We start from the raw sequence: 24141 nt of genomic DNA on the forward strand, positions 1-24141 counted from the left end.
TAAACTTCAAACATGCAACTAATTGGATATTGTCTCTGCTATGCTGTGGAGGTATTTAAGTCTTCAAGATTTGGTTTGCATGAAATCTGAAGAAGAACTCTTAAGTAGACTTTTTAATACCAAGGAAAAGCAGGGTATAAGAATCGGAGATTGTTCACTCAAAGTACAAGTTGCTGAAGTATGTGCAACATGTATTTTTCTGGACAATGCATGTGCAACCTTCATGGCAACTACAAGATATTTGTAATACATTATGTAATAGGATTAAATAAAAATTTAATTTACTAGGACTCTTATTTCTTAATTTTCACTTCACTTGCGTATTAGGTGATCTTCACATTATTATGGTTGTTGTTACCGCGGGCTATTTCCACTCAACCTGTGGTATCTTATGCTATCACATTTTTTGTAGTTTTTATTTGTAGCATATTATTTTGAAAGGGGAATGAATATACTTATGTATTCACGAACGTATTCCTATAAAGATTTTTTCAAACCAGCAGTGTTTTTTACATTTAACATAAGTGTTTGGTCTACATACTACTGTATCACTTTTATTTCTGCGTCTCCAAGACTTCATGTCTTGGAGACGCAGAAGAAATAAAAGTAATACAGTAGTAGCATGTAGACCAAACACTTATAGGGTATCCTATATGTTAAATGTAAAAACTGCTGGTTCAAAAATTTTCTTATAGGAATACATCAGTATATTCATTCCCCTTTCAAAATAATATACTACAAATAATGTGATATCTTGCCTAAGATACACAGGTTCAGTTGAAATAGGCCACTGTAAAAATGAACCAGCACAATGATGAGGTTGGACATGCCATCTCACAGAACTGGCAGGAGAGGTGAGCAGGCCCATCATATGTCATCAAATCATTCCCTACTGAGTGTGGGCCTTCTCTTGGTGGATCTTGGGTATCAGCAAAGAGGGTAGATCCTGGGTATCAGCAAAGAGGGTAGATCCTGGGTATCAGCAAAGAGGGTAGATCCTGGTTATCAGCAAAGAGGGTAAAGAACCCACTCGTTTCCCATACGTAATTGAGTGCTGCAGTTTTCTTGAATGAAGTAGTTTCATGGGTAATGGACACAAAAGTACACGAAACTACCAGAAGCATTCCAACTCGTAATTCCAGTTTGGTATTCACTTGCTGAAAAAACAAAAACCATCTTAATCTAGTGATGATCATAGCATGTTTAAAAAAAAAAAAAAAAAAAAAAAGTATTTTGCTTAGCGTAGTATTTGAATCTAAGCGTATATTAAAATTACTAATATTTTCTGGAGCTTTTTAAGCAGCAAAACAGAACCACCAACCTGAAGAGAATTCACTTAGAATTTAACCAATGCTAAAAATTTATATCCAAGTCAATAATTGAAAACCTTCAATCAAAATATTGCCCACATTTTGGTTTTATCAGGTCAAACCATCAAAATAGCTTTATGACAGAATACTGCAAAGTCATCTTCAAATTAACAATTGTAATTGTATTTTTCTATTGAGCTGTAAGGAACACTGTAATCTCACAAAGTGTGTCTATGAGTACTTTGAAAGAATTGTCCTGAACAGACTAAACCATTACCTACAAGGGAAACTAAATAACATGTATGGTTTTATAAACAAAAAGTACCCAATTCTGCATAATATAAGGTCATGAGAGGACCAAACACAAAGATCTTCATCGACCTAAAATACCTAAAATAGGCACTCGACAAAGCAAACCATGAAGTCATCAAACCACATGAGCAGTACCCTGCTACACATCATCAAAGATTACCTAGTAGACAGACAGTGCGCACGCTAATTTCAAGGACCGATGCCATCATGGAAGACACTAAAGTTGGGAAAACCCTAGGGAGGTGTATTATCACCTACATTAATTAATGTACTTATGCTTTTTGTCTTCCCCTTTGCCTGTGTCATATGTGCAGATGACATAGTACTCAAGTTTGAACTATACAACAAGTACACAATGCACTAGACAAGATCACCAAAGTCTGCAATAACGATAGCCTTATCGTTTCAACTGATAGGATAAAGATTAGAAGAAAAGGAAAAGGGGACTGTAACTTCAATACAAGGACAAGGTAGAACAAGTTAATTCCTTCAAGTACATAGGTGTAATTTTAAGAAGACCACACTAACAGAGATAAAGAGGGTTAAAAGTCTGTGTAATTTATAAGCCACTTGCAACGTTGGCAGTTGGCTAGGCGGAATTTCGTGTCAACTGTCGGAATGCTCAAAAACTGACATCTTGATAGGATCAATCATTCAATATAGGGCCAGCTCCCAGGCAAACATCACCCAAGAGGCAGGCTAAAATATTAGTGAGCATTCAGCTGAAGGAAATCAGAATTGTCTATGATACACGATGTGTGATGATGCTCACATTCTGAGAAAGGAGGCAGGACTACCAATCATAACAGCGCCTTAAGGAAATAATAGTAGCAGGACAACTCATAAGAACAGCGGCTGATAAAGCTGAATACGAGTGTAGGGACAGACTGCTAAATCGGTCGAAGGCATCTACAAAGTGGGAAAGAAAAGCAAGAGCAAACCGATGCAAAGATGACGAACATAGAAAAAGACTACACTGAAGCAAAGGCGAAGTACTAAACACATGAAATGGCACCCCATGACATACCATCGATATTAGTGCAATGGAACAAATCGCTACGAGAAAGAAAGACAGTGTGGGCAGGAATTACTACAAGAGTTCCTTAGAAAATTAGAGAACATAATAAGGAGTAACAGTATACACAGATAGATCTGTACTCGATGATGGAACAAATGGTGCAGGGTTTTGTGGGAGTTTACAGAGGGTCTAGAAGTTAGTGATGGAACCTCCAGTACTCTTTAACAGATTTTCAGAATTCTAGACAGAATCAAGTTGGGAAAGAAATACAGCAAAGACATCATTTTGGTTAGCAACAGCAGGGCTATCCCTAACCAGTAAGAAAAGCGAGTCTAAAACATACATGTGGAGCATACTACAACTAATAGCCAGATCAACAACAAAGGAGGATCAGTCAAGTTCATCTGGGCCCTGTCACACGGAATAATGGGAAATGATCGAGAGGATGTCTTAACCCTAGAAGGTGCGGGAAGACAAGTCCAGTATGACAGCAATAACTATCTTCAATCAAGAGGAAGGTGGGAAGAGAGCTGAAAAACTGGAGAGACAATGACAGAATAGCAATAGTGAGTCAGATAGGAGATAGCTTGCAATTAATGGGATATCAGGACCATCAAATTACAATGCCACCTCTCTCCTCAAGCACTAAAAATGTGCACAATAGGAATGGGGTACTCATACATGTGGCAAGTTACGAGAGTAAACATAAATGCAGAGAAATCAGTCATTACCAAGTGTAAAGTCTGCCACAGACAGGATTGTCATATTCTACAACACTACATTACCTACCGGATTCTCTGCCCCTACAGGGTATACGGTTGAACAGCCCAGATAAATATGGCTTCAGAGAACACTTCATTCGTCCAGATGTACTTGAGCAAACTATAAGCATAGCAACACGATTCGCATCCTCCAGATAACGAAGACGACCAAATGATATTGTACGTCTTCTGTTCCAGATAAAGTATTCACTTTGTTGCCGATTTGTTTATCAGGATAACATTTAGTCATTACTTAGCCGAGTGTCTTATCAACCTGGAAAAAACATGATTATGATAGAATAAAGGTGGAAAAGCTTCATAGTTTATTAATATGTAATATTCATTTGAGACAGACCATCCTTCTATTTCCAGGATATTTATTCAATTTATTGTCTATCTCTATATCAGTATAACACACAGTCCGTAACTAGCCAAGTACCTTATCAGTCTGGAAAAACATGGAAACGTAATAGTACAAGTGGAAAGGCTATTAAGTTGACTACAGTAATATGCATTACCTACTAAACTAAAGCTGTAAATAACATGTACAGCAAACGTTCTACTGTACAATAGTAAGACATGCCTCCTGTATATAATGCGGGTCTTACCTTCAATAAATATCATAAATAACATTCAGTTCAAAATACATCAAAATCTCTTGTACAGTATATAGAAATACCACATAAAAAGGCTGAATTACTCTGGATGAAAAAACCATTAGTATAAAACTCCCAACTCTCCAAAGTAAGACTTTCTCGGGTAGCAAAGATTATCATTTTCAAACTAATCTTTTTGTTACTATACATTTCGAAGTTTGATTACAAAAAAAAATAATTTCCATACTTTTAAACCAAAACTTCAGTTCAATTTGCATATAATACTAACATTCTCCAAGTGTTTGCATAGTGAACGCAAGACCCAAGAAATAAAGTATAGCATTGCTGTATTGTTTAAGATATACACTAACAGACTTGAATATTTGTTTATGTCAATACAGATCTAGAACACAATCATGTTGACCCTAACAGCAATAAAGAATAAATTAAATAAAGTTTAATGTTTTTCTTGATGCTCAATTCAACTGAATACTTCATACAGTCCTTATAGATCAGGTTATAGGTAAGAATAAATGTTGCATGTGTTGTGATATTTTATACGGTATATAAGCACTGTAAACAAAGTAAAACGTAAAACAAAACTAAGGGAAACCATAGAACAAGTAAAATTAAAAAAAAAAAAAAAACCAAGGATCTTTCATAAATCAAGAAAAAAAAATTGAAATCCAAACCTCGTATGGAAATAACTTATCCTCAACCTAATATAAAAATAAGCATGAAGCACCAACCAAGAATGTTAGAAAAAGCAATGGTCATTCATAGCTTAATAGCATCATCAAATAGCCAGGATTATGCACGTGTAAAAACAGCCAGGTTTAAAACAACTGAGGTCAAATGTAGAGCTACTACAGAATCGAATGTAGGTAGTCATACAAAATCTTATACATACATATACCAAGGCACTTCCCCCAATTTTGGGGGGTAGCCGACGAACAAATGAAGCCAAAAAGGGGAAGTCTCCTCTATATGTTCCTCCCAGCAGGACATTCGAGAAAAATTATCTCAAAACTCATGAAATCTATAAGCTGAAGATTGTACTTTTTTGTGTAATACATTCAAGAACGAGAATAAGAATTTAACTCTAACATGAGTGAATTGAAAAATTACGCAAGAAGGGTATTTGAATTATACCTGCATAAAAATAAATCCAGCAAAGACAAAAGCTATGATTATTACAAGAAACATTGAAAATCAGATACAGTTAGTGAAGAAGTGATAAAGCACAATCGAACTATGTTATCATTACAACTTTGTAGAAAATGTTAGTTTTGCAATGAATATTTCCCTTACTGTACATAAGGAAAAACCTACATGGCAATGAATATTTCCCTTAATGTACATAAGGAAAAACCTACATGGCAATGAAGATTTCCCTTACTGTACATAAGGAAAAACCTACATGGCAATGAATATTTCCTTTACTGTAGATTAGGAAAAACATACATGACCAAAATTTCCTTAAATCAACAAAGAAAAACCAGAGGGTTTATGATTAAAGCTTTTTTTTAGTTATGCTCAAAACAAGTACGCACCATTTGTTACACTGAAGGTGAAAAACTTTGGAATTTACAGCACAGAGAACATAACAATTAGATTGTTGTATGTACCACCATATAAAAGTATATCAGGCCTGCAGCCCTTTACTCAAAATGATCCACAGAATTATTACCTAAGCTATAACCCTAGTTGGAAAAGCAGAAGGCTATAAGCCCAAGGTATCTAACAGGGAAAATAGTCCAGTGAGGATACGAAATTTAAAAACAGAATAGTGTGCCCGAGTGTACTCTAGAGAACTCCAACAAGACATAGGAAGACCAAGGTACAGAGGCTATAGCACTAACCAAGACTAGAGAACAATGGTCTGATTCTGGAATGTCCTTTCCCTAGAAGAGCTGCTTGCTATTAGCATAATGTATTAAGAAAAAAAAAAAAATCTCTGAAGACCACTTAAATAGGTATAAGAATGAACAATAACAGTTGCCTTGTCTGCTGTGAGTAATAAGCTGAACCTTTTGTAGGGTATCATAAGCACTTGAGTCTTGCCTTTAAAAAAAGAAAAACGATGGGGATGAGCAAAACTACATAATGTAACCCCAAACTCAACAAAAGCCTACACAGTACCATCATATGGTTAAGAAAAAATAAGTCTGAACAAATAATTTGTAAGTACCTTTTCCAACTAGGGTTATAGCTTAGGTAATAATAATTCTGTGGATCATTTTGAGTACTGTAATGGGCTGCAGGCCTGATATACTTTTATATGGTGGTATATACGACAATCTGATTGCCATGATCTTAGTGCTGTAAATTCCAAAAAAGTTTATCACCTTCATTATAACAAATGGTGGGGACCTGTTTTGAGCATAACTAAAAAAAGCTTTAATCATAAACCCTCAGGTTTTTCATTGTTAATCTAAGGAAATTTTGGTCATGTATGTTTTTCCTTATTTACAGTAAAGGAAATATTCAATGATATGTAGGTTTTTCCTTATGTACAGTAAAGGAAATATTCATTGCAAAACTAACATTTTCTACAAAGCTGTAATGATAACATAGTTCCATTATGCTTTATACTATCACATCTTCACAAACTGTCTCTGCTTTTCAATTTGTTTCTAATCAAAGACAGGAGGGAGCTAGCATCTTTAAATTAAAATGTAGCGGCTAATTGCAACAGATATACAGCAAGCTGAGGCAGAGAGAAAAGATTAATAACTACTGATGAGATGAACAGCTTTTGACTTAAAACCTTGCCTAAAAAGATTCATCTACAAATAAGAACAAATTTCAAGACCAGAAGGGTAAGTCCTAATTAAAATTTGTGGGGCTTTTTCAAGTAATATCATATAACACCTAAAATATATTTACTTGCCTAATGCACAGGCACTCCTTAAAATTAATGAAAAAGACAATCCATCAGCCTGTAAGAAAAATAAATATATTCTGGATCATAATACTAATGCATGTAAAAATTATAGTATTGTACAGTGGAACCTCTACACACGAACGTATCTACATCCGAATTTTCCAACATCCGAAGTAAAATTCGAGTAAATTTTTGACACACGAAGTAAACATTTCGCCATTGAGCGTCGAGTGCTCAGTTCTCTATTCTTGTGTGTATCGTGTGGTTGTCCTCTGTTTGGTCTGTTATTAACAGTGCTTATTTTCTTCCTTTTCTCACATTTCCTTTTTGATTTTACCTATAATCATGGTGCCTAAGAAGCTAAGTTTCAGTACAGGAAGAGGGCAATTCTTTCATTAGAATTGAAGCAAGAAATTATAGAAAAACATGAGAGCAGTGTGCATGTGAGTGTTACTGTATGGCTAAACAATATGGCCGGAATAGGCCTATGATCTCGAGGATCATCAAGCTGAAGGCAGCCATTAAAGCAAATAACCATCGAAGGGGATCACTATTATTACAAGACATCTTAGCAATACCCTGGAAGAGATAGAACGCCTTTTGTTGATAGGGATAAAGGACAAAGTGATTGTTGGCAATGATCATTTGTGAAAAGAGCCAGCGTGATGAACAGAAAGAAAGAAAAAAGTGAAGCAAAGAAAACCATGATAACATTAACAAGCTCCTTTAAATAAGACTTCTCTCTTTTTCTGTTTCTCTCTAAACATAGCATTAACATGTTCTTTAAATAAGATCTCTCTCTCTCTCTCTCTCTATCTCTCTCTCTCTCTCTCTCTCTCTCGTTCTTCTTCGCTGTTATAGTGTTAGATACGTCTATTATTTTTTTTTTTTTCGAGAGAGAGAGATTAAAAAAAATGTGTTTAGAGTACATATGATTTTTAACAGCGTCAACGAGTTGAAAAACAATTAAATGTAACTAAGAAAGTAATAACAGCTAATCTGAATTCCTTTATTAACTAAAACAAATATTGATACAAACACACTCGTGTGCGTATGCACAAACACACACACAGGTGCAAAAATTGCTACGCAGTAAGAGAGCCGGTCGGGGAGGAGGTAGAGATGGTGACTGCGATAACATACCGTAACTCGTCACTGAAAGTGATGAAAATAAAAAAATCTAGAGAAAAAAATGTATAAAAAATTAAATATATAAAAAAAATAAATAAATAAGCTAAGTTAAATTAAAATTTCCGTAGTGTAAGTTACGGTATGTTATCTCAGTCACAATCTCTCCCTCCTCGCCGATCGTGTCTCCTCGTGCGTGTGTGTGTGTTTGCGCATACGCACACGAGTGTGTTTGTATAAATATTTGTTCTAGTTAATAAAGGAATTCAGATTCTCTGATATTGTTTTTTTTAGTTACATTTAACTGTCTTTCAACTCGTTAACGCTGTTAAAAATCATATGTAGGCTACACAACACATTTTTGTTTAATCTCTCATTTTTGTTTAATCTCTCATTTTTGTTTAATCTCTCTCTCTCTCTCTCTCTCTTGTTCTTCTCTTCACTGTTAGTGTTAGAGACGTCTATTATTTTTTTCTGAGAGAGAGAGAGAGAGAGAGAGAGAGAGAGAGAGAGAGAGAGAGAGAGAGAGAGAGAGAGAGAGAGAGAGAGAGAGAGAGAGAGAGTATTTATTTAAAGAACATGTTAACACCATGTGTACCTTCTCGCCGATCGTCCGTCTCCTCATGGCGTAGCAAATCCTACACCTGCGTTGGCCTGTCTCTAAGGTAAAGTGGTAATAAAACACATTTTTTATTTATTATTTCTTTGTAATTATCTTTCATATTATGAAGTTATGTTATTGTTATGTGTAATTATGTGTAGCCATTTATTAAGGATTTATTATGGGTTTTTAGGCTGAGGAACGAATTAAATGAATTACCATGTATTCTTATGGGAAAATTCGTTTCTACATCCGATCATTTTCTACATCCGAAGTTGGTTGTGGAACGAATTAAATTCGTATGTAGAGGTACCACTGTACTTGACTTTAAATGGTAAAAAACCCAGGCCTCACAGAGATGAGAATTCAAGCTCTATGAAATAATATTGGACCAAAGACAAAAGAAATTTAAAGTGAATATTGGAAGTCAAGCATATTACAAACCATTCAAGTTATTAGAGTGTAAGTCATGAGTGGAGCATAAAACAAATAGTTTGGACAAAACAGAAACTAACTTTAAATGAATTATGTAACTCGGACGTATGAAAATTCTCCCTACCAAGGAAGAGGAAGTTAGATTAGAATAAAAATTTAAAGCTCAGAGAGAAACCATTTAGAATTATCTTGGGACTTAGGCATATTACAAGGCTTCCAGACTCTACAAAAGTATGTCAACAGAGTTGAATGAAAAACAGAAAAAGAAAAACCTTATGACCAGAAAAATGTTTTGTACATTAAAATCCCTCAGACTATGGAGTTAAAAAATCAGGGAACACACTTCAAATCTGAGAAAAAGAAACTACAGATTAATCCTTGAATTCAATGGAGTAAATCCCCAAGAGAACAGAAACAACCAAAATGTAATTAAGAAATCAAGCATAGAATATAAATTTCAAATGCGAGAGATAGAAATTCTGAATAAATTTTTTAATTGAAGAATCCATCACACTATAGACAATGAAACACCACGATGAAACAAAAACATTCTAGCACTAAATGAAAACTTTTAGACCTTGGAGGAGGAACTTCTAGATAAACCTTGAAATTTGAGTACAATCACTCTGACCATGAAAAACAAAAAGCTGAACAGATGAAATATAAAGCAAAAAAAAAAAAAAATCAAACAAACTCAAAAAATCTTGGACATCAAGCATAAAAGGAATCCAACTTACTTTGGAGAGAGAAAAACAGATACTAATAAATTTGATTACTAAATAACTTTGGACCAGTGAGAAATAACTTAAAATCATATCCTAGGTAACATGCTTCTTGCTATGGAAAGACACCAGAAAGGAAAACTAACTAACTTTCCTTTCTTTCTAGCCAGACGCCAGGTAGGCTTTTCAAGCCTGTCTGTCAAAACAAAGTATCTCAAGTATAAAATACCAATGTCAGACCTTATAAATGGAAATTCCAAATTAATTTCAGAATGAGTATATAAATTCCAAAGACTACTGAAAAAGAGAAAAAAACAGTAAAACACATGAATGAAAACTCCAGCATAGAGCTCAAACTAAGAGCAAAACCACCAAATGAATCTAAAACTTTAATCTCAGAGTCCAAAATCTGGGATACTGATGAGGTATGATCATTTATTACAGATTGCGAAAATTCACAAAACACAAAGCAATTCCTCCATGAATTACTGACATGTTTAAAAAGTTAGTTTATCCCAATCAGAGTTAACAATCTATACCTCCATATTGCTGGCAAGAAGGGCCTACTTTTAATCAATTTATTACATCTTATTTAATATGCTACAACTCAAAAATTTAACGAGGATAAAAATGTTCTGACAAAATTTCCTTTAAGGATTTGTTTCCAATATATATGTTATGACTTGAAAACGGGGCAATCTTAAATATATTATTATCACTACTATTTGCTAAGCTACAACCCTAATTGGAAAAGAGATTTAATTATTTTTTTGCTTTTCATGTATGCAATGTAAGATTTCCAATTTAAGTGTGCCAAAGATTAAACCGAAGAATTTTACTGTTTGGTTGGTATGGATTAGGTGATTTCTAATGTTTATATCAAGATCCAAATTTTTTGCTCCCTCTTGTAACTTTGAAAAACATAATTGATTCAGTTTCTTCTATAGAAAGTTGAAAGCCTACTGTACTAACGATATCAAAGAACTATAATTACTTTTTAAGAGCAATGCTGAGTAAATTTGATTATGTAAAATATTATAAAATCCTCAATTTATGTAAACTATTTGTCCTTCCATTCTATAATCGTTCTATATTTTTTTCATTGTAATTAAGAATGTCACTATGAACACTTTCCTGTGGGACACCATTTTCCAATTTACATGCTTCAGCGTAAATGTTATATAAATGCCCCTGAAAAGTACACTTTGTAAGATCTATATAGTATATCTCCATTAACTTTAATAAACCTTTTTGATGCCAAGAAGTATTACAACAATTACTTATTTTTCTCTAAAATCTCCTTTGAACATGGTATTCAAAGGGACAATGGATTAGCTGTAGGTATATTTTTCTGTGATCTGCCTTAAGGTAAGGTTATTACTGTCAAATTGTTTTTTAAAACCAAATTTATCTTGAATTTACACTTTTTCCATAGTCTTCATACAGACAGCTTGTTAACCTTATGGTTCAAAAGTTTGATGGGTTACTAGCATTTGTCTTTATTTGCTTTTGCTAGATGATAGCACGTCACCATTGCACAGGAAAGTTTCTGTCCGAAGATGGTTACAAAATTAAAATAAGTAGGTATTGGCTAGATTCTGTGTTTTATTCATATTCCATTACTATGTCGATATTTTCCTGACACCTAATTTACTCCATGTGTCTTCCATGTATATCAAATATTTATTCATAAACCTCCTTGCTCATTACATAACATGGCATGTCTTGGAAGTCTTGCGTTTCATACATGGATTTTTAAAAATGTCAAATTTCTTTAATGGGCGTGTTACAAGTATGTTAGGAATAAACCGTTCCCATTTTTTTTAATACTTCATTACCGTCGCCATTCAATTCCAATTCTGTGTAGTTCACTGATATGTCTCTCAGCTTCTATGACAGGTCCTTAAAGACTAAATATACTTCTAGGCTGGAGACTTCTTCCTTTGACTTGCAATACTGTATTAATCTATCATCTTGATACTTATCAATTGTTAATTGCAATGGAAAATAAACGTAAAATTGAAATGGAAAATAAGCCTAAAAATGAATGGAAATTCACCGTAAAATTAAAAGGAATATAAATCTAAAAGTTAAATGGAAAGTAAAACTAAAACAATTGCCTCTAAAGGCTGAACTGCTTAGGAAATCTAAAGGAATGAAGAGAGGAAGAGCACAAAAAATAAAAATGGTATAACTTTAAAAAAAAAACACACTTAAATCTTGAAAAAAGAAAGCTTGAAAAGGATATAAAATTACAGCAATATATGAACCAACTCTAAAAATGAAGGAATAATATATGCCATTCACCTAAGTACAGAATGAGAATTATCCCTTTTACCCCCAGGCTATTTGGATATTTCCAACCCTTAACCCCCAGGGGTTATTTTTTTTCAAGCAGTTTGCAGTATATTTTTTAAAAATTGCTCTAACAGCCTTAATTTTTGTCATAGACAGGTCAGGTTGGTCTCATTCTCTCGGAAAATGACTGAATTTTCTCAAAGTTATCAAAAATATGAAAAAAAAAAAATTTTAAAAAGCAGTTTTTTGCAAGGACGTACCGGTACGTCCATGGGGGTAAAGGGATGAGTTTTGTGAAACATACCAGTATGTCCTTTGGGGGTAAAAGGGTTAATCTTGTATGGCAACAAGGGGTCAAAACCAACACCAGCTACAATTATTGTTGTTATTATTACTTGCTAAGCTACAACCCTAGTTGGAAAAGCAGGATGCTATAAGCCCCAACAGGGAAAATAGCCCAGTGAGGAAAAAATAAATGTATAACAGGCAAATGAACCAACTTCATACAACCAGTAGAACACAATGTTGAGACAACTTTTCCTACACAGTATGCACAATAACCTGACCTTCAATGAATTTGTGAAGTACCTTGTCAAATAAATCATCACTGAAAAATAACATTCAACTTCTTTATTATCCCTGTTGGAGTCGTCTGGCTTATAGCATTCCGCTTTTCCAAATAGGGTTGTAGCTTAGCATGTAGTTAAAATAATAATAATTTACCTTCTTCCTTCCGTTTCATGTCCTAGACGTGCATTCACAAATTTTAAGTCATTTCCCACACGAATCCTATTCAGTACAGCAGCACTGTACCCATATTTCTGAGCTCTTATGTTCACTAAGCAAACACTCAAGACAGAAAACATTAAAGACAAAACAAATGTCTCTGGCCTGAATATAAAAAAAAGTAAACTACTGGGGAAAATGTTATTTTCATTAGTAAAATAAATTTTTGAATATACTTACCCGATAATCATGTAGCTGTCAACTCCGTTGCCCGACAGAAATCTACGGACGGGATACGCCAGCGATCGCTATACAAGAGGGGGGTGTACTCACCAGCGCCATCTGTGGTCAGGTACTCCAGTACTTCTTGTCAACACCACCTCAATTTTTTCCTCGGTCCACTGGTTCTCTATGGGGAGGAAGGGTGGGTCAATTAAATCATGATTATCGGGTAAGTATATTCAAAAATTTATTTTACTAATGAAAATAACATTTTTCAATATTAATCTTACCCGATAATCATGTAGCTGATTCACACCCAGGGGGGTGGGTGAAAACCAGTGTACATGTTAATCAAGAAGCTAAGTATCCCGTATTTCATTTTTATCAGTTATTCAAAATAACAAATGAAATTATAAGTACCTGGTAAGGAAGTCGACTTGAACCATTACTCTGCCTTTAATAAGTACGTCTTCCTTACTGAGCGCAGCGGTCCTCTTAGGAGGCTGAACAACTCTTAGGTGCTGAAGTATAAAGGGCTGCAACCCATACTAAAGGACCTCATCACAACCTCTAACCTAGGCGCTTCTCAAGAAAGAATTGACCACCCGCCAAATCAACTAGGATGCGGAAGGCTTCTTAGCCCACCGTACAACCCAAAACAACAATAAAAGCATTCAAGAGAAAGGTTAAAAAGGTTATGGGATTATGGGAATGTAGTGGCTGAGCCCTCACCTACTACTGCACTCGCTGCTACGAATGGTCCCAGGGTGTAGCAGTTCTCGTAAAGAGACTGGACATCTTTGAGATAGAATGATGCAAACACTGACTTGCTCCTCCAATAGGTTGCATCCATAATACTCTGCAGAGAACGGTTCTGTTTGAAGGCCACTGAAGTAGCCACAGCTCTCACTTCATGTGTCCTTACCTTCAGCAAAGCAAGGTCTTCATTCTTCATGTGAGAATGAGCTTCTCTAATCAGAAGCCTTATGTAATAAGAAACTGCGTTCTTAGACATAGGCAGCGAAGGTTTCTTAATAGCACACCATAAGGCCTCTGATTGTCCTCGCAAGGGTTTTGACCTTTTAAGATAGTACTTAAGAGCTCTGACAGGGCAAAGTACTCTCTCCCGTTCGTTACCCACCATGTTGGAAAGGCTAGGAATTTCGAACGATTTAGGCCAAGGACGTGAAGGAAGCTCATTTTTTGCCAAAAAACCGAGCTGTAAGGAACATGTAGCCGTTTCAGATGTGAAACCTATGTTCCTGCTGAAGGCGTGAACCTCACTTACTCTTTTGGCTGTTGCAAGGCAGACGAGGAAAAGAGTCTTGAGAGTGAGGTCTTTGAAAGAGGCTGACTGGAGAGGTTCAAATCTAGATGACATAAGGAACCTTAGGACTACGTCTAGATTCCAGCCTGGAGTGGACAACCGACGTTCTTTAGAGGTCTCAAAAGACCTAAGGATGTCCTGCAGATCTTTGTTGGAGGAAAGATCCAAGCCTCTGTGGCGGAAAACCGCTGCCAACATACTTCTGTACCCCTTGATCGTAGGAGCTGATAGAGATCTAACATTCCTAAGATGTAACAGGAAGTCAGCAACTTGGGTTACAGTGGTACTGGTAGAGGAAACTGCATTGGTTCTGCACCAGCTTCGGAAGACTTCCCACTTAGATTGATAGACTCTGCGAGTGGATATCCTCCTTGCTCTGGCAATCGCTCTGGCTGCCTCCTTCGAAAAGCCTCTAGCTCTAGAGAGTCTTTCGATAGTCTGAAGGCAGTCAGACGAAGAGCGTGGAGGCTTGGGTGTACCTTCTTTACGTGAGGTTGACGTAGAAGGTCCACTCTTAGAGGGAGAGTCCTGGGAACGTCGACCAGCCATTGCAGTACCTCTGTGAACCATTCTCTTGCAGGCCAAAGGGGAGCAACCAACGTCAGCCGTGTCCCTTCGTGAGAGACGAACTTCTGAAGAACCCTGTTGATGATCTTGAACGGCGAGAATGCATACAGGTCGAGGTGGGACCAATCCAGCAGAAAAGCATCCACGTGAACTGCTGCCGGGTCTGGAATCGGGGAACAATACAATGGGAGCCTCTTGGTCATGGAGGTAGCGAACAGATCTATAGTTGGCTGACCCCACAGGGCCCAAAGTCTGCTGCACACGTTCTTGTGAAGGGTCCATTCTGTGGGGATGACTTGACCCTTCCTGCTGAGGCGATCTGCCGAGACATTCATATCGCCCTGAATGAACCTCGTTACCAGCGTGAGCTTTCGACTTTTTGACCAAATGAGGAGGTCCCTTGCGATCTCGAACAGCTTCCTCGAATGAGTCCCTCCCTGCTTGGAGATGTACGCCAAGGCTGTGGTGTTGTCGGAGTTCACCTCCACCACCTTGTTTAGCAGGAGGGACTTGAAGTTCATTAAGGCCAGATGAACTGCCAACAACTCCTTGCAATTGATGTGAAGCGTTTCCTGTTCCAGGTTCCATGTCCCCGAGCATTCCTGTCCGTCCAATGTCGCGCCCCAGCCCGAGTCTGATGCGTCCGAGTAGAGATGAAGGTCGGGGGTCTGAACAGCTAATGAGAGACCCTCCTTGAGAAGAATGTTGTTCTTCCACCACGTTAGAGTAGCCCTCATCTCTTTGGAAACAGGAATAGAGACCGCCTCGAGCGTCATATCCTTGTTCCAGTGAGCTGCTAGATGGTACTGAAGGGGGCGGAGGTGGAGTCTCCCTAACTCGATGAACAGGGCTATCGATGAAAGAGTCCCTGTTAGACTCATCCACTGCCTCACCGAGCATCGGTTCTTCTCCAGCATGCTCAGGATGCACTCTAGGGCTTGGTTGATTCTTGGGGCCGACGGAAAAGCCCGAAAAGCTCGACTCTGAATCTCCATTCCCAGGTAAACGATGGTTTGGGAAGGAACAAGCTGGGACTTCTCTAAATTGACCAAGAGACCCAGTTCCTTGGTCAAATCCAAAGTCCATCTGAGACTCTCCAGACAGCGACGACTTGTGGGGGCTCTTAAAAGCCAGTCGTCTAAATTAAGGGAGGCTCTGATGTCTGCCAAGTGAAGGAATTTCGCAATATTCCTCATCAGTCGCGTAAACACAAGAGGTGCCGTGCTTAGGCCAAAGCACAGGGCTTGGAACTGGTACACAACCTCTCCAAAGACGAATCTCAGAAAAGGTTGGGAGTCTGGATGGATGGGAACGTGAAAGTAGGCGTCTTTCAGATCCAACGAGACCATCCAGTCCTCCTGCCTGACCGCTGCTAGGACCGACTTCGTCGTCTCCATTGTGAACGTCTGCTTGGTGACATAAGCATTGAGCGCACTGACGTCCAGCACCGGTCTCCAACCTCCTGTCTTCTTGGCCACCAGGAAGAGACGGTTGTAAAAGCCCGGGGATTGATGGTCCCGGACTATCACCACTGCCTCCTTCTGTAACAGGAGCGACACCTCTTGATGTAACGCTAGCCTCTTGTCCTTCTCCTTGTAGTTGGGAGAGAGGTTGATGGGAGATGTGGTCAGAGGGGGATTGCGGCAGAACGGAATTCTGTAACCCTCCCTTAGCCACTTGACAGACTGAGCGTCTGCACCTCTTCTTTCCCAGGCTTGCCAGAAGGTCTTGAGTCTGGCTCCTACAGCTGTCTGGAGAGGAGGGAAGTCAAAGCTTGCTTTTCGTGGACTTGGCACCTTTCTTGGACTTGCCCCTGTGACTGTCTGCACGGGAACTTCCTCGGCTGGGGGCTCTGCCACGAAAGGGCGGAATGAATCTGGTAGCAGGTGTATCAGCCACAGGGGTGCGGTATGATCTCGGCACTGAAGGAACGATTTTAGCCTTACGTGCTGAAGAGGCCATGAGGTCATGCGTATCTTTCTGGATCAGAGCCGCAGCCATCTCCTTGATAAGCTCCTCCGGAAACAGGAACTTGGAGAGAGGAGCAAACAGCAACTGTGACCTCTGACAAGGGGTGATACCAGTAGATAAGTAGGAGCATAGATGTTCCCTTTTCTTGAGGACTCCTGAGACAAAAATAGAAGCAAGTTCGCCAGAACCATCGCGAATTGCTCTGTCCATACAGGACATGATCAGCATGGCCGAGTCTTTGTCAGAAGGGGCAGTCTTCTTGCTCAAGGCCCCCAGGCACCAATCGAGGAAATTAAAAATTTCGAAGGCGCGAAAGACTCCCTTCAACAAGTGGTCCAGATCAGAAAAAGTCCAGCAGACCTTCGAGCGTCTCATAGCCGACCTACGGGGAGAGTCAACCAAACTTGAGAAGTCGGCCTGGGCAGAGGCAGGGACCCCCAAGCCTGGTTCCTCTCCCGTGGCATACCAGACGCCCAACTTAGAAGCCAGCTTAGGAGGAGGAAACACAAAAGATGTCCTTCCCAGTTGCTGCTTGGACTGCAACCAATCCCCTAAAACCCTCAAAGCTCTCTTTGATGATCTGGCGAGGACAAGCTTGGTGTAGGCAGACGTAATAGGCTGCATGCCTAGAGAAAACTCGGATGGAGGAGAACGAGGGGTTGCAGAAACGAAGTGTTCAGGGTATAACTCTCTGAACAGAGTCAGGACCTTACGAAAGTCTAAGGAAGGTGGCGACGACTTGTGTTCCTCCACATCAGAAGAAGGATCATCCAGGTGAGCAGCTTCATCCTCAGAAACCTCATCTCCTGAGAGTTGAGAAGCGAGAGGTAACGGTATAGTGGCATGCTGAATGGCTGAATCCTGTAGAACGGGTGCATGCGCACTTGCGGATCCATCATCACGCCTCTGCTGAAGAGGATGAGGGCTGGCAATGACAAAGTCATGAGGCTGCGGTGAAGGAGGTTCTGCGGAGGTCTGAGGAGCAAGCGTGGTCAGAAGCGAACGCTGTAAGGCATGAGGCTCATGCTGCATGGTATGCGGTTCATGTTGAATGGGAAGAGGCTCATGCTGCGAAAAATGCGGCTGCTGCATGCGTTGAGGAGGCTGCCTCATAGCATGAGGTTCCTGCCTCAAGGGTTGAGGAGGTTGCTGCGCAGAGAGAGGCTCTTGCCTCAAGGGTTGAGGCGGTTGCCGCATAGCATGAGGCTGCTGCCTCATGGATGGAGGAGGTTGCCGCAACGCATGAGGCTCCTGCCTCATGGGTAGAGGAGGTTGCCGCATAGCATGAGGCTCCTGCCTCAAGGGTTGAGGAGGTTGCCGCATAGCAAGAGGCTCCTGCCTCAAGGAAAGAGGAGGTTGCTGCATAGCGCTGGTACCTGGCAACTCCCAATGCGGCAGCTCACGCATGGAGGCAGGAGGAGCCTCAACATCATACGTCTGGCAGGGTGGACTGCGCAGAGGTGGAGGAGCGCTCGCAGGAGGAGGTGTGCTAACCTTCTCTGCCTGAAACTCCTGCATCAAAACCGCAAGCTGAGACTGCATTGTCTGCAGCATAGACAACTTGGGATCAACAGAAGTTGGAGCAGAGGCCTGTTGAGGCATCACTTTACCTCTCTTAGGAGGTGTGCAGTCATCAGATGACTGCGGCGAGTCCGAACTGGCCCAGTGGCTACACCTGGGCCGTTGGACTCGCTCGGTCGGGACCTTACGTTTAAGAGGTCGTGAGACCTGGGTCCAGCGTTTCCTCCTGGAAACTTCTTCCGCAGACGAGGAATTTAAGGGCTCAATCGTCTGGGAGTGGAAGTGACGATCTCTATCAGATACGCCCGCAACCACTGAGGATACAACTGTGCGCCGATCAAGGCCTGCCGAACCCTTTTGCCCTTCGACGTTGCTTCTCCCCTAGGCTTGGGAGCTTGCAAGAGGTCCCGGACTGGGAGGACGACTGGCACGCACAGAAGTATCCTCATGCGCAACACTGACACTGACACTAGGCACAGCACTGGCACTAACACTTCCCACTGCACTTTTCACTTTAAGTTCCTTGACATCTGCCAAGAGAAGATTGTGGTCACTCACTAAAGACTCCACCTTATCACCTAGAGCCTGAATGGCACGTAACATATCCGACATATCAGGCTGAGCACTCGTAATAGGTTCGGGGGTCACCACTACAGGGGAAGGAAAAGGTTGAGGATCATGGGGGGAGGAATAAACCAAAGAGCGAGAAGAACTCCTCCTAACTCTCTCCCTCTCTAACCTAGTCGTATACTTGAGGAATTCATTAAAATCGAATTCCGAAAGCCCAGCACATTCCCCACATCGATCTTCCAACTGACAGGATTTTCCCCCTACAGTCGGAACAAACGGTGTGAGGATCAACAGAGGCCTTCGGAAGACGCCTATTACAAGTCCTAACACTACATCGCCTAATTCTAGGAGCTTGAGAGTGGTCGGACATCTTGAATTTAGAGAACAGTCAAGGGGGAATTCCAAAGTAAAGCAAAGATCGTTAACCAATAAATCAATTTAATTCCAAAAGCTATCTAAGCTAAGGGAAAAGCTTCCTGTATAGCGAAGGCTAAATTTTAGAGCAATACTTCACCAAAACCGTGAACAAAGACTCCAAAATCAACAGCGTATCCATGTAGGTCTTGCCGGCGGCACGACAGAGGAAAAATTGAGGTGGTGTTGACAAGAAGTACTGGAGTACCTGACCACAGATGGCGCTGGTGAGTACACCCCCCTCTTGTATAGCGATCGCTGGCGTATCCCGTCCGTAGATTTCTGTCGGGCAACGGAGTTGACAGCTACATGATTATCGGGTAAGATTAATATTGAAAAAAATGTTTTCATTATCAATACATTCTGAGGATACAAATATCTACAGATTAAGCCCCTAAAACCTTTTAGATAAATATTTCAGATGGTACTCTGCAAATAGAAAATCACACTAGAGACAAAATTGTCATGGTAACTCCACACACATGGTGCCAAGTACCATATTATTTACCTCCATCAAGAGAAAAACAGCAGAACTCCATATTTGTCACAGGATTTAACTAGGGATCCTTTATGTTCCACTTGATGGCCTTTGTGGCAGGACAAGAGGGGCTCATTGTCACTACCGAACTTCTTTTCGTCCTCACTGCCAGCACCGTTTTGGGTGTGGGAGACTAAGCCCCGTTTCCACATGGCTATATCTGGAAGAGAACTTCAATTAAACATTTTAAATTGTAATATTAGATTATATTTCTTCTTGAATTAAGAGTGCAGTCATATTCTAATCAATGAAAACCAAATAATAGAATTATATAGATTTTTATATCTGGTTATATCAATTGAATTTCCTCTGTGGTCTGTTTATACATGATTTGTGTATACAGGAGGTTTCCAACTTACAAACATTCGGAGATACAAATAAATCCAACTGAAAATAACAAAGATACGATAAAGAAATACTGAAATAAAACAATATATTTAATACAGTAAGCAAAATTAATTTTGTAATAACCTGATATCTATTTCAGATGAAACCTGACTATTTGTTGACTTTTGTAGCTTGAAATCATAAGCATGGGATTCAGGTTAGGCCTATCCCAAGCCAAATTAAAAAAAAATTTGACTTGCAAACAACTTCTCGGAACCTATTAAGTTTTTAAGTTGAGGACATACTGTACATACTTCCAGTTTTTACTTCTTCATACTTTAGAAATCATTCTATATATTGAACTAACTTCTTTTTCAATAACTCAAAAGACTGAACAACTGCTGGATAACCTGACAAGACTCAAAGCACTGCACTTTCAAATACCACCAACTCTTTAATGAAACTAAATATTTCCCACTGTATGCTTTCTATAATACAAATACTTCCCCTTCCTCACAACTAGTTACAGATTAACACAACTTAGTAAGTACCTGAAACTCTCTGTACCAATCCATATAGCTGAGGGAATACACTTAAATGCTCACACATACTGTATATAATTAAAGTACCAAATATCTAATAACAAATCATTGCTCATACACACTTCACTCTGCATTCCTCTTAGCGTCTTGTAACTATTTGTTTTACCTACCGCCTTCATGAAGTTTACTTGTCAATGAAATTAAAAACCTTATTGATTTGATGTCCATAAAAATAAATTCTGAATTTTCCATTGCAACTGATAAAAGAGAGAAACCGGCTGTCCTAGGTTGTATTTACCTAACATTAGTTCTCCCCTTTTTTTGTAACAATCTATGCCCTGTTTATGTAATGATAAAACATTAATAAACCCTTTTTTTTGTGCTTTAATGTCAGTAAAAATAATTACTATATTTCCATTCTATGGTTATTTGTGAAAGAACATTATTAAACCTTACTGCTTTGATATCAGAAAAAATAATCCCTGTATTTTCATTCTATAGTTGTTTGTGATGGAACATTAATTTGAACATTGATTTGAAATCTGCAAAAATAATTACTGTGTTTTCATTCTATAGTAGTTTGTGAGAGAACATTAAAAAACCTTATTGCTAAAATATGCACAAAAATAACTTGTAATTTCATTCTATAGCTGTTTGTGGTAGAACATTAATAAACATTATTGTTTTTTATATCTGCAAAAATAATTATTGTATTCTCATTCTATTATCATTTGTGATAAAACATTAATAAACCTTACTGTTTTGATATCAGAAAAAAATAATTATTTTATTTTCATTCTATAGTTGTTTGTGATAGAACAGCAATAAACATTATTTTAATATCAGCAAAAAATAATTACTGTATTTTCTTTCTACAATTGTTTTCTTAGCAACTAGTAACAGAAATTAAAATGTTTTCCTCGGTTGTATACATTTTTACCTAACATTAGCTCTCCCCTTTGTATAACAATATATACCATTGTAAATATAAATGATAAAACATTATTAAACCTTATTGCTCTGATACCAGCAAAAATAATTACTGTATTTTCATTCTAATTTCCTTACCTAACATTATTCTCCCCTTTATATAACAATCTATACCATTGTTTATATAAATGATGGAACATCAATAAACTTGCATACCCATCAAAATTAAACCAATAAGGAAACATTCAGAGCAGGAACCAAGTTGCAAAATTTACAAATTTTATGTCAAAAAGTTATACTGAATCATAAATGCAAATGTGAATAACTGCATCAAAGCCATCATTAACAATAACCAAATCACAGTACAAAACCTTCATACAGTATTATTTAACATGTACAATGCAAGGAAGACTTAATAACTGTACAGTACAGCATGGGTAGTGAAATACAGTACAGTATATCTACCTAATGTTCCATTTGGCAAACAAGTTAAAAAATCTTAAACTACCAAACTAAAAGCAAAGCTGATTTATGTTACTATTATCAAATAAAATGATACATGACAAAAGATTATACTGTACATATTAACCTGTTAAGCGTCCCCCCCTGGACCACCTCGCTGCTAACGTACCATCATGCTTTATGTGCAGTTAGCGGTAATGATAGTTTTTCACAGTTAGTATTAATTCTTATGCTTATTGTTCATATTTATAGTTAAAATGTAGGAATATCAATTAAATGCTGGAATAAAAAATAATTAATACTATCATCTTATTTCAAAACCCTCCATAATACTGAATGAAAAATATACATCTATGCATTATCATTCATTTGTGTGCTATTCCCTGAAACAAGGGGCTACACATTTGGCTTGAATGAATTTCAAATGAGCCCAACTACATTATAAAAAAAAAAAAAAAAAAAAAAAATGCTATGCACTGACATTGTAAAAAATTAATGAGACCAGACTATCCACTCAAATGGAAAGAGACTTGATGAGTCAACCAGTGACAATGGAGCAACATATTTGTGACTAAAACGCTGTACAATTAGCATGGTCACCAAACCCAACACCTCTTACTAGGAAGTTTGTACCTAGTTCAGGCATCCATCAACCAGTTGACACACACAAGAAATGGACCACCTTAGGAGCACTATATCTTAGCAATACGAGCACGATGTATGTGGGGGCCATGTTAAAAGAGGCAAGAGATTATTTAAAGGTCCACAATCTCCAATGCCTCAGCAAATAAGCTGAATAATGTCCATATCTTAGGTATTCTGGCTTCTGCCCAGGAGCCACTTACAGCATAGACAAAAATATACAGCTTACACAATCAGTTATACTAACTAACACATTACATTATTTAAAGTAGACTATTTATCATAAAGAATCACACGCAATGAAAATATTGCATACAATTATAACATGAAATTTGCATTCAGCAACAACGATCTCAATCCTGTACAGTATATTGAAGTATAGAAAATATATGAAAGAATAACAATTTCCTAACCGGATGCAAAACTAGGCAGATAATAAACTCGCAAAAAAATAGTTCTTGTTACAAAAATGTAACCACTCACATACATCAATCAGCATTCACAACCACAAAGCTATTTCAAGTTCTAGGCAAATGTAATCGTATACACAAGAAAAAGTGAGCTAAACACCAAGTACCGGAATGAAGAAAACAGAACCTAAATGAACTACCTATATATATATCATTGTCATGTACTGAAATAGTTTCGCTAAATTCCCTCTCCTAACTCTTGGCCTCAAAGATCTCTCTTATATGATAGGTCAAAATTACTTTATCATCACCAGCTAAGCTACAATCCTAGATGGAAAAGCAGGATGCTATAGGCCCAAGGGCTCCAACATGGAAAAATAGCTCAGTGAGGAAAGGAAATAAACTGAATAAGGCGTAATGCGTATGGGCAAGGTTGTGAGCTGTGTTTAGAAGGATTGAGTAGAAGAAATTATGTAGTTGTGTTGCGTAACTTAAATGCCAGCGTGGCTAGTGGAGTGATAGAAGGTGTCATTGGGAAGCATGGCATACCAGGTAGAAATGAGAGAGGTGAGAGACTGTTAGATATGTCAGGGTGGTAAGTAAATTTTCCCAAGGAGATATAAACAAGTATACATGGATAAGAGTGGTAGAAGGAGCATTGGTAACAAGAAGGATGATCGGAAGATTGAAAGATGTGCACGTGTTTAGGGGTATGGCACCCAGTATGTCTGATAATTTTTGGTTGAAGCTAAATTCATCAAGCACTAAGTTTTTCAAGAGTTAAGAGCTTCTAAGAATTTGTGCTGCTCACTTATAAAAATGTACAGTATGTGGCATATACATTAAAAATATTAACATTCTAAACCATTATATAAACTATAAAAACACTCATGTCATCCTGGTC

At 38.2% G+C, this 24141-nt stretch overlaps 1 long non-coding RNA gene across 1 annotated transcript; it reads right to left on the reverse strand.

Moving 5' to 3' along the window:
* Positions 1-996: 996 nt before the first annotated feature.
* On the reverse strand, positions 997-20048 carry LOC137646127 (uncharacterized). Its single transcript, XR_011045399.1, has 3 exons — positions 19895-20048; positions 3430-3675; positions 997-1157 (listed from the first exon to the last, which is right to left on the reverse strand). It is a non-coding gene; the product is annotated as an uncharacterized lncRNA (long non-coding RNA).
* Positions 20049-24141: the final 4093 nt, after the last annotated feature.

The sequence above is a fragment of the Palaemon carinicauda genome, chromosome 8, assembly GCF_036898095.1.
Source record: "Palaemon carinicauda isolate YSFRI2023 chromosome 8, ASM3689809v2, whole genome shotgun sequence".
In the NCBI taxonomy this organism is placed as follows: domain Eukaryota; kingdom Metazoa; phylum Arthropoda; class Malacostraca; order Decapoda; family Palaemonidae; genus Palaemon; species Palaemon carinicauda.